Source organism: Acartia tonsa, chromosome 5 (assembly GCF_053477335.1).
Source record: "Acartia tonsa isolate MP-2025a chromosome 5, ASM5347733v1, whole genome shotgun sequence".
Lineage (NCBI taxonomy): Eukaryota > Metazoa > Arthropoda > Copepoda > Calanoida > Acartiidae > Acartia > Acartia tonsa.
The window spans coordinates 24,777,192-24,790,050 of NC_137264.1; positions in this window are offsets into that span (position 1 = coordinate 24,777,192).

Consider the following 12,859-nt stretch of genomic DNA (forward strand, 5'->3'; position numbering starts at 1 on the left):
ACTTTAACAAATCAAGTAAATACAAACTCCATTAGCACTGGAAGGAGAATTTAGTTTAAACTTTAAATATGAGTAGCTTCACTACAAGTATGTTGGTGCTTGTCCTCAAATTTTCTAGTCTAGGAAAGAACCCCCCCCCCCCATGGCCCCCCTTATTTTTAAATAAATTAAACAATGAAAGTTTTTTTTATGGCTTACCTCTAAGGGCAAACCTTTTATCTAACGCATAAAAAAAACTACCCTTAATAAGGTGTTGAGAGGGGGGTTCTTTGCTTGACAAAGGATTTTAGGGAAACCGCTAGTATATATATATATCTGTATGTATACTACATATAGAATAGATATAACATGCATAATCTTAGTTAACTAAACGGACAACGCCCGTCCATCGCTGGGTGTACCACAAAATAGTCTAATCCACTTTTATTTCCTTTAAACAGATCTTTGAGTACTTTTATTGAATTTTGATTGGTTGGTTCTATACTAGAAATATCCAAATTTTTAAACCAGTAATTTTAATCTACAGGAGGAATTATTTTGTTTATGATCAATGGGGATGTATATCAATTTATCGACCATTGTCGTTCTTTAAGCTATAATTCCATTATCCCCCCAAATTATTTTCCATTTCAATTACTTGTTGGCTTCAGCTGCGATAAAAAGCGAATTGACACTAAAATATGATGAAGTGATTTTTTGCATAAAATTTGCCCTTGAAATGATATCTCTTTTTAAATACTATAAACGCATTTAACATAATAGTTAATACTGGATAAAGGGATATGTAACTGGAACAAAAAAATGTGATTCCAATTTTCAATTGCAAACAGTCCTTTTCTTTACCATGACCTAGTCGGACATATACAAATAATTTTAATAAAGGAAGAATATCATGGCCCTAAAGCAGGTATTGTATCTTATTATCATGTAGAGCTTTTTAGAAAAGGTGTTAGAGTTGGCTGTTGGATGTTTATCTTTAAAATATCAGAGATGGATCTTTAAATCATTTTAGTGGTGAGCCAGATCGGGGTGAGCCAACTTTCCACCAATGAGAGCACAGCATTTACTGAAATGCCGCGCTGTGATTGGCTGAAATTCGGCGCACCCCGATCTGGCTTATCACTAAAATGATTTAAAGATCCAGCTCAGCTCTATGGACGGAAAACATTCTATTAAAATTAGGAAGGGAAGAGACATTGAAATAAAAATTTAACAAAGTTTTATAAACATACTCTCTCATTCTTTTGAACTCTTGCTAAATCTTAATTAGGTCTTACAAACTAGCAGTGACAAACATTTCAATCAATAACGGCAAGCTAAAGAAGGTGTAATTTTGTTTATCATTATTGGGAATGTACATAATTTTATCATTCATTGTCTTTCATCCATTAAGATCCTTGAATGTAAGTGAATTAAAACCATCATCCATTTACTTATCGTTGTCATCCTTGCAATTGTAAAAAGAGAATAATTTTCGCACTTATATTTTGCGTCTTATTTAGATTTAAAAACTAGAGACCTCCATATAAAATGTATAAGTGTAAAGGAATAACCAGGCAGGGAGTGGATATTGGACTGTGAATTGTACTGGTATACAAAACTTTTAGAAACACAATCATGATTGGCTGATACATACTAGCAGAGTCGGCACTTTTCAACTAATAAATTTTTTTCTTCAGAAGGGGTAAAAAAAGTGTATCATTTGGAATGTATAATATCAATTTATCGTCCATTGTCTTTTCACCTAAGATATTTGGATAAAAAAGTAAAATCTTCTTTTTAAAAAATCTTTAAATACTACATTATAAAGATACTGATAATAAACAATACCTTTTAATTCTATAATCATTAGTAAAGTGTTTTTATTTTTATTTTTTAGCGCAAGGATGATCAAATGATTTGCAGAGAAAATATTTAGTTTTCCCTTTTTTTTCAAATTACCTTTCCATAACTGAAGCAATAATATAATAATAAGATGTTTTTTTAAAAGTCCGTCTTTTATAAAGCTTAACTTCTTGTGGTTGAAACATTACATTTACTGAAAATAGCATAAGATTTCCTACATTTAAACTGTATAATAGTTTAATATTTATTGTATTTTGTGGTACACCATGTCCATAGGGACATATACATAATATGTATATGTTCAATTTTTCAAATAATTTAATACCTAGTTATTTTCACTCATTTGCATTTAAAGTCGTGCAAGAGAAGCGAGCGAGAGAGAGATAGATAGAGAGAGAGGGAGATCGAGAGAGAAAGAGAGAGAGAGTGAGAGAGAGAGAGAGAGGGAGATCGAGAGAGAAAGAGAGAGAGAGAGCGAGAGAGGGAGATCGAGAGAGAAAGAGAGATAAAAGAGAGCGACTGGGTAAGTAGGGTGTTATATATAGGCATGAGCCGGCGCTATTTATACACTCTTAAAATTATCATTACATTTTTACTCATATCATCCCTAACAAGGACAATTATGTGACTAGGCAGCGCAGCATTATAAGTTCACAATATTATAGAAATTCTTATATCTCTAGTTTAAACAAAACTCCTTATTACTACCAGCTTCGCCCCTAACATCAAGGTTTGAGAAAGCAGTAAAATAAACTATATATAATATATATATACTCATATATAAAAAATAGCCTATAACCAACCTGAGACCTATACAAAGCTTTTCTAAAAGTAAAACTGTAATAAATTTTCAAATTAAACTTTATATTGAAAATCATCATTTTGGATTTATTGAAAAGTGGAATGCAACAAAGTTTTACTTAGTTATCTTATCCCTCCTTGAATGAGCTTTTAAAATTATTATTCATGATGAAAAATATATTTTTTACAGTGTTAAATACGTGCTTTCCCTGAGTAATTTATTATAAAATTATTGGTTAGGCATAAGCCCTGGTAAATTAATGAACTAAATTGTTACATATTAAAATATGGTTAACACGACTATATTTATTAGAAAGCTAGGTGGTGGGGGAGAGGGGGGGGGTAGAGGCGGGAGGGGAGCTAGGCTATTACCCCAACATGAAATTTTAGTTATTTTGGGGACTAAATTTTTCCTAGTAATGGTTGACATACCAGGGATAGTACAATGATAATAAACAACATTTCCTTTTTGTGTCAATCAAATTTGAGACAGGAACCAACAACTGGAACCAGGTAGCTGGTATTCTTATACATTTATTGGGAACCCGGTATTAGTGTCTTAGAAATTATCTTAGTGACGTAAAAAAAATAGGATGTGTCGATACTACTAGGATTTTTAAGAATTGTTAATATAGGCCTGAAATCAAGATTTTTTGTGCTTTTAAAAATATTAAAAATATTTCTAAAAATTCTACATTATTTTTGCTCACTTTAAAAAACAAAATCAACTTTTTTTTTATTTTTTTTTATAAAATTATCTTTCAAAATTGAAATAAGATCTATCAGCTGATCAATTGTACTTCTTACATAACTCAAGAGTTGACTTACAATGTGTAAATTTTTATAGATTATTTAGCAAAATAATAAAAAACCTTTATGTAATTTCGTGATTAATAATTGGCTTAATCTTACATTAAACATTGAATGATTTTAAATAATTTTCAAATATTTGCTTTTATAACTATACTTATTGTATAAACCCCTCATAAGTTAGCGCAAAATGCTATATATTTTATCACATATGAGCTATTTTTTAAGCCAGCTTTTTAGTCAAAATTTCAAACCAATAACAATTAAATCAAAAGATATTAGGTTAAAACTATATATAAACGAGAGTAAAGAAATAAGATATTGCTATCAACAACAACAAAAAAGGGTTTTGTCTAGTTTTTGGTAAAAATAACGCATATTTATCATTTTAAATTAAAGCTATCTTTTCAAGATTACATCTATAAATTCGTCTGTATTTTATAACTTATAACTGTTACCATGAAAAATCAATTGATTTTCCATAATAATTTTATTTCTATATTAAATTTAGAGACAGCTAATTTTTCTTTAAATATAATGAGATGTTTATCAGAAATTTTTAATTAAGCATAATAATGTATATATAAAAAAGACAATTACGAATAAAAACAAAACAATCAATTATTAGATTATTTATATCAATAAATTTAACGGAATTTGAACGTAATTGTTAAAAAAGCTAGCTTAAACAGTTTTGCCATTAAAAAATAACCTTCTTTATGAATGGTACATTCTAACAAGGGTAATGATATCCAGTAGAGCAACATATTTAACAAATATGTCTTTAAATAATCAGTCTATTTAACAAATATCTTTTTAAAATGCATAAGTTATATTACCTCTCACAAGATTGTTTAGTCCTTTGACACTGTACATAATTATTATTTGATTGATCTATCCTTAATTTTTATTCATATTCAATTTTATTGTTTGTATATAAATATTTAATACCTGTATTATAATACGGTTATTATTTTTTTTGCTATGTTTTTATAAAATAAATATCTAAGCAAATGTTACCAATTCTTATAATTATCTGGAATTGAAAAGAATTACTTTCATTCGGTTGCTAAAAAGAGGAGAAAAAGAAATGTATTGAGTCAGATAGTAGCCTTAACCTGTACAGCTTTACATTTATTTCATAGATAAATTGAAATTGAAATTAGATAAAATTATTAATTGATTTTAGATTATTAAACAAGACATGTTAGAATTATCCTATCAATTTCAAACTCTTCATGATGATTCCTATGACAGTTAGGTATAATTTAGAAAGCAACTCTATCATTGTTAACAGAAAGTCAGTACGTCCATTTAAAACATGCTTTGTGTGTTTTTTGGCTGCTATTGAAGAAAGACAACTGAAATTTTAAGTGAAAAGGTCTTTTAAGAGGTGTTTTAATGTATTTTTTTTTACAGTAACTTTTGATGGATTATTTTAGGTTAGGTTAGGTGATTGCCCTGCAGGGTTAGGAAAATGGCCCCGCATGGATAGAGCCCCCCCCCCCGCAGTGGCTAGAAATAGGATAAAATCTACTGTGAAAATACCAAGAAACGTCCCTTAAGAGGCATTGTCATGAAAGGGACTATACCCAAGATATATGTGCATCTACTTAACGACTTCCAAAATTTGAGGGTGCCCTCAAGTAATCACCCCTTCCCCCCCCCCCTGCATCTACTCTATACATTATTTTGTCTGTCTGACTGTCGGTCATGCTTAAAAAACCTTATTGTTGGAGAAATGTTATTTTCACGACTGCTTTTTTAGATAGCCAGCTGTAAGTTTTAGTCAAGATACCTTATATTTATACAGATCTGCTCCATATATTTATTGTCTGTCTGTCTGACAGATATACTTAAAAGGACAATTTAGTTTTAAAAGAAAAAATTTTTAAAAATGTTGGTGGTTTTTTTCTAAGCGCGTGAGGGTGCAGGTACCCTATCCTAAAATAGTTATAAACCTTCCCATGACCTATGACCTATGTCCCTGCAAAGGAGAAGCATATTAGTTAGGAAGATCCTTCCATATAAATAGACACACACACACAAACATTCTTTTACTTTGATATAAGGATTAGCATTTTGTTACTGTATCCTATTACTAGCGGCTACGCCTTAGAGGCCTCTTGGGGCACTTGAGGAGGAGAGAGTCCAATTTAATAAACCAATTTATTTTTCTAGATTTTAAAAGAAAAAGACAAACAAAGAGACAGACAAACAGACATCCTGTTACTTTATTACATCCTATTATATAAATTAGTAAGCTAAGCTTTTTTTGACTGTAGCAACGGATCTTGTTAACCGCTGAACCTAAAGGGTTCTTCTTTACAGTGAAGCTTATTATAGGTATAGAGAAGTTTATAACTATTTAGGAAGAGGGCTCTCCACTCTCCAAAAAAAATAACACCTAGATAAAAAGTACCATCTCCGCAATTTTACTTCTTTGTTTTAAAACTTAAATTGAAAATTGGAAGAATGAACTTTCCCCCTTACCACCCTAAAAGCTTCTAGTGATGTTACTGCTAGTGATAATATATTATAGTTTATATCAACATAATATGCGGATTTTAAGAAAAATTTAATCAAATATGCGGACTTTTTTCAACCTTTTTTTGACAACATTTATTAGACATATTAGAATTATACTATTGATTTCAAATTTTGCACGGAAGTATGTCCTTTTACTGTATGCTATATTTACGCAATTTTGCAACAAATTTATGTGCAATTTCATTTAGACTTCAAAATTAATATTCTGCTTATTAAGTTCTGACACTCTAGCTATTGTGCGTTTGTTCTACCTTCTGATTTTTGTGCTTCGTTTTTATGGATGTTGTCATCCTTGTCTAGAAAATACAAATTAATTAATCTATGGTAGAAAGTACAGAGAGTATAAATTATTTCCTACATTTTCTTTATCAATTATCAATCACCTCTATTATCCATCTCTTTTTTAGGGGTTACCTTTCCCACCTCCCCTCTAATCCCTCGTTTTTAGTTACGTCACTAAGATAATTTCTAAGACACTAATACCGGGTTCATTTATTGGTAAATTAATAAACCTCCTTTTCAACAATACCTGGCTTTTCAAAAACCTTAGACACTCGTTTCCGAGATTTCAGTTGCATCTAATAATCCATCTTACCTATCGGTCCATCATTTATTCCCTCGGGTAAGAAATATTCATTCCTAAACAAAAAACTGGACAGGAATACCCCATTTTTATAGGAATTTTCATATTCATTCGAAACCCATTCTAATCGGGTGGATTGGAACCGTTTCTCATCCATACGAAAAAAAACTATGTCTAGCAGCGTATTATATCCAGTTTTCTACGAAGGCACCGGCTAAAAAACTGCTTTCAACCTTAAAATTGTACATTTTTTACCGCGGAAATCTGCTTATAATACGATGCGAGAAATAACTATTATTAATCTGTAAACATTTTGTACATGTATAGATCTTGAATTCAAATAATGATTATACTTTGACTAAAGGAGGCTTCTCTACAAAATATAAAATTAATTGTTAATATAATAATATGTCCTAAACCATTTGTCGACCTCTAAAAAAGGCCAGAACCACAAATCTATGATTATACTAGAAAAATATCCCGTAGCAATGCGTAGGAAATGTAAAAGCTTACAATTGGTCGATTGAGCAATAACAAGACCTCCCCCCCCCCCCACTATTCTTAAAATAAATTTCTAAAAAGAAAAAGTAGGGGTAGTTTTTTTTAAAGCTAACTCCTGCGGGGGTTTCTAAACCAGCGGAACCTTCCTAACTTGCTCGGTCTTAACCCTTTAGGCTATCCAGAACCCAATATAACCTAAACTAACAAAAGAAAATCATAGACCCTTCCCTAAATTAAATTCATTTTAAAAAAAAGAGGGTGGGGTGTACTTTGTGAATTTTTTTTATCTAATGAACAGCAAAGTTTCTATATAGATACCCTTCTCTATCGATTCTTCTTTATTAACTGTAAACGTTGGTTTTAAAACTTTGGGGGCTTTTATTATATACTAATTGGTTGATTTGATCAGTTTTAATCTTTGTTTTAATTTGATTTGTATAATTATCTCTGTCTTCTTTCTCTATTATTTTCATTACTAAAAAATTGCTCTATTATCAACTTTATCCGTCTGTCCATCCGTTTGTGTTTCACAAAAGGCGTAAAATTGCGTAAAGAAAAACAATTTGACACTAATCCGTTTATTCTTTTCATCTTCCTGAACACGAATATTGGCAGGTTTCCATACATTTACTCAAAAATTTTTATTGTCTAATATTAAAAGTCGTAAATTAACAAAAAATCTAATTTTTCTGTAATTTAATTCAATAAAAAGATAAAAAAAGCACTAACAAATTTAATATAAATGAATATAATACTGAATTTTTCCTTAGTTTTAATATACAACATTTTACTACTTTTCACTTTTTTCTTGGCTATTTTTTTGTTTGTTCTACATTGATAGCACGCTAACAACTAGGGCGCGACACCGCAAAAAAAGGTTCTAAAAAACCTGCGACGATAATTTGTCCTTTTACAGACGTACCATGGCAATAAAAATTATCTTTTTTAGGCTTAGGCTGGAAATGTAATGATGATAAAGAATGGAGAGGCTATTGGACTGTAAATTAAACAAGTACCCAAAGTTTTATAATATAGTTTACTTTTCCATTAGCTCAAGAATATTTGATTTTTTTTCTTGTTTGTTTATTTTCAAACTAGTAGTTTACAAACTTTTCAACCAATAATTTTAATCTAAAGAAGGGATAATTTTGTTCATCATCATTATGTATGTATATAAATTTATCGACACACAAGAATGACCTAAAGCGAAGATCAACTAATAAGACAGACGGACGAACTAATATTAACAATTACAGAGTAACAGAATAAGGATTTGAAAATTAAATTTAGATCTATTAAAAATTGCTTGAATGTAATGCTTAATATTATACATACAGGTTAAAAATTTGTAATAGAGATGTTCTGCCTTTAACATTGTGCATAATAATTTTTTTTATATTTAAAATTCCGTGGAAGTTATGGTTTTTATTTATAAAGTTGCTGTGTTTTATCAATTGTACCTTATATTTACAAGAATCATCAAGCAAACAGACAGCCAAACAACAAACTAAACGTGTATAAATTACTTCGATTCTTATCCTTTCTTATTACGAGGTTTTTTTGTCTGCTAACCACTGAACTGATTGAATTGTCCGTTAAAGGTCAGATTCTAGAATGTTTTTTATGGTATTTTATGTAAACATAATTAAAGTATTGAAAGGGTTTTAGGCTATTTTTCTAGACAAATCCACTTGTATAATATAATTTGCTCAGGATAAAATAGCGACCTTTAATCAATCTTCTTCTCAATTATTGAGCATTTACTTTTATTATTGTAAACTATATTATGATGTAGCTAAATATTACTTCCATTGTCCTATCCTCTATTAATAAATGCAACATTAATATACTTACATATGTATGGCTATGTAATACATTATTTATCATCAAAAACAGCAAATTTTTAGGTCTAAAATAACAATGGATATAATACACGTGGATATTATGACAGGGGAATTTTTGTCGTCAATTTAGGTTGCTACCTAAGCCCCTATTTATTAGTCAGTACTTTTCTCTAGTAGGAGGGGAGGGGATAGCGTAAAAGAGGTGGATGGGGGTATCGCTATATTAGACAGGTTAAAGGACCATTTATTAAAGTAGGCAAAAATATGGCACAATATTCAAGTACATAGAATAAAATGTATTCTTATTAATATCTTGATAGCGACTGGATTTATAGTTATTAAACAGTCTAATAATGGTCAATGACAGGTTTCAGGCTATTTTTCTACCTTCATTTCTTCTCTAGTGACAAAAACACCAAAAGAAGGAAATTTGTTTATATGTTTTTTTTTAAATTTTAGCTGGTTTATCTGCACTCGAGATATCATAATTCACACCAATAATTTGAGTATAAGCTTCAGGGCAAACACAGGGAGGAAGAGGATATTGGATTGATAATTACACTGGTTCCCAAAGTTTTTTAACATCTCTAGTTTGTCTAACGTTTAACATCAAAGAAAATAAATTATTCCCTGTTTAACATATTGGGAAGTACTTCAACCAATAAACATATTGGGGACTCTTATTAAATCTTTTCAACTAATGATTTCATCGACAGAATGGGTTACTTTCTTTATAATCATGAGGGATATACTTCAATTTATCGTTCATTGTCTCTCAAGATGTTTTATATAAGAGCAAGTTTAAATAGTGTCTAACTTTTATTATCTATGAAATTGCCTAAGGGAAGGGTGTTGTAATCTACCTAATAAAATGTCTAGAGTATTTTCAAACAATATGATCACACTCTTATATTAAACACACAGGCCTAGTCTCAATTTGTGATTTTCAAATAAAACAATTTATTAGAAACCTTAAAATTTTGTCAACTTATTAGAACTATCGCACATAAGACACCATTTTTCCTGTAAGGTGGTACAATCAATTATCAAAAATTGTGTTTTTAAAATTAAAGAAAAAATGCAGCCGTCTATTTTGAATGGGAGCCGAAAAATACGTTACCCCCATAACGTTTCTTACGGACAGCTACTAATAAGTCTCATAGACAGATATTTTGAATTAAAAGATAAATAAATAGACATATAGATAGATAGATGGAATGACATTGACCAACAAAAATGTTGTTGAAAAAAATAGCAACCACTGTTAAGATATTATGTATATAGATAGATAGAATGACATTGACCAACAATACTGTTGTTGAAAAGAGTTAAGAATAGCAACCGATGCACCGTGTTCCAGAAAAGCCAAAAAATGACAAAAATCATAGAGAGTTTATATTTTAAAATTTTGATGAAATTTTATTTAAATAGCAATAAGTATCCATATATCTTTCAATATAATGGCAAAATTTTAAATATCTCCATCCTGGCTGGCACAGGATGCCAGCAAACCTGGCAGGGTCATACAGGTAAAGAGTAAAAATATTTTGTTTGTCTTAAACTAAGCATTTTAAGTTACCAAATACTAAAATATCCTATACTAGTATATACCAATATTAAATTTAAGTGTTTAAGTCAATTTCAGGGTTCAGGTATGATCCTGCAGGTCCTGATCCCTCAGACATCTTCAAACAGCTCTTGAGACCGCAATTTTTGACCTATAGACTTCAAATTTTAAACATAAGCTTTTCTAACAAGTATGTATGACCTACTGAAATTATATGAACATTTGCCGCCGTTTTCCCGCCGATCGCCGCCACCGAAATATATATTTTGAGATTTCTAATCTAAAGTTTACATACAGATGATCCTATTTGTTATTTATTTTCTGTGTGTAAATGTAAGGAGGGAGGGGACAATGGGCTGTTTATTATAATAGTCCCCAAATTCACAAAATAGCGTTTTCTTATTTGTGGGCATAACAATTTGTGGGACTTTTATCGAATTTGATTGATTGTTTTATTAGTTGAGTGTCCAAACGTTTCAATCACTAATTGTAATTTATAGAAGGGGCAATTAAGTGTATTAGCATTTGGAATGTACATTAATTTGTCGGCCATTGTCTAATCCCTATAAATCTCTGATATGAAAGACTTTCATTTTATTTTCAATATACTTGAAAGGAAGCATTTTCTATATTAAACAATACAAATTCTACTTGTCTTTTTTAATAAGTATGAAAGCACCTTTGGAAAAAGGTTGCTTAATAAAAGGGTAAAGGGAGTAAATGCTAAAGTGGGGCACTCCCCTCCCCCCCCCCCAATAAAAAGGTAAAATGGTTAAGATAAGAGCCTAGACACTTCAGGATAATCTTTATTTAAAACTTTTCTCTACTTTTAGTTTAATTGAATATGTGTTGGAAATAAGTAGAAAAATAATTATTTTTATATCTTGAAAAATTGTTATTTTTGATAGACCCAGTATCTTTAGGGCTTAAAAAAACAAACTTCGCATACCTTCGCATACACAGGGTAAAGTTCTCTGATATTATACATACATCTAATATCACCATTTAAGAGGATTTGCTTGCGCTCTTTTGCGCTTAAGAGATCTGGAACCAAACGTAAAATTTTCATTAGAATAAAATTGTCTATTTTACAGAAATCGGGTATGCTAAGAAAACCATCTACAATTACAACAAAAAATGGAGATTTGACTTTTTTAAAAGGCTAAACGTATAAATTAATATATACTGATTCCAAAAATATATAATACTTAAAGATAGCTTTAAAAATAAGGGGTCCACATTGATTTGAAATGTAGTTTAGTTGACCTTAAAAATAGTTGTTTACAATGATGAAAAGGTACTTAATTCCATACCTCTGGTATAATCACACATAAAATTCTTATTTTTCACAGTAAAGAGGTAATTCTTTCGGCTTTATTTCCAAAAACTTGTGTATATTACTAAATAATTGTTTAAAATTGTATATTCCAAAATGTAAAAACGATTTTTTGTCACTCGCTGGAACATAGTGCGCTGTTGACCGTAAATAAATAAATATAAAATTGGTGTTTTTCCAATTCAGTAACTTAACAACAACAAAAAATTCAGCTTTTTGATTCAATAGATTTGTCTAAAGATCGGAGTGGCATATCTTGGGTTGGTTTAGGGGTTTCACACCCTCTTGTAAACCGCTTTGCACGCCACAAAAATAAGATACATAATATTTATTTAAAGCTATTTTTCCTAAAATATAAAACAGTAGATTTTTTTTGTCTTGTAAGATATCGTTAACCGCTATATAAATTAAGGTTTCCATTTAGGAAAGCTTTATATTAAACATTTTGTTTGAAACAGAGTTTAATGTCCAATAAAAAATGACGTTATTCAATACAAATGACTAATGATAGGCCAGTTAACAATTTACAATTTGCCAATTACAATTCACTCTGGCCTATAATTGGTCATTTGTATTGTATGACGTCAATTTTTTATTGGACACTATACGCTGTTTCAATTTGTTTTACATGATATATATTTTCTAATATGTAAAAACACCGTTGAAAAGAGTTCAGAGTAGCATGAAATAGTTAGAGATGCAACATATATGATAAAAATATCATCCCAAACCTTCCTGGGTCAAACAAAAACCTTCAGATTCAGCCTAAATATATTTCAGACGAGTGGTATCTCTAAAAGTGTTTTTTTTCCTTACTTTTTGACATTATGAAATAATTAGAGATGTAACTTATGATATTATCAAAATCCCAAACCTTCCTGGGCCAAACAAAAACATGAAAAATCAGCCTGTACATATATCTTAGCTGCGTATTATCTCTAGAAGTGTTCTTTTTCCTTACTTTCTCATTATTACAGATGTAACTTGTGATATAAATAACATCCAAGCCTTTCTAGGTAGAA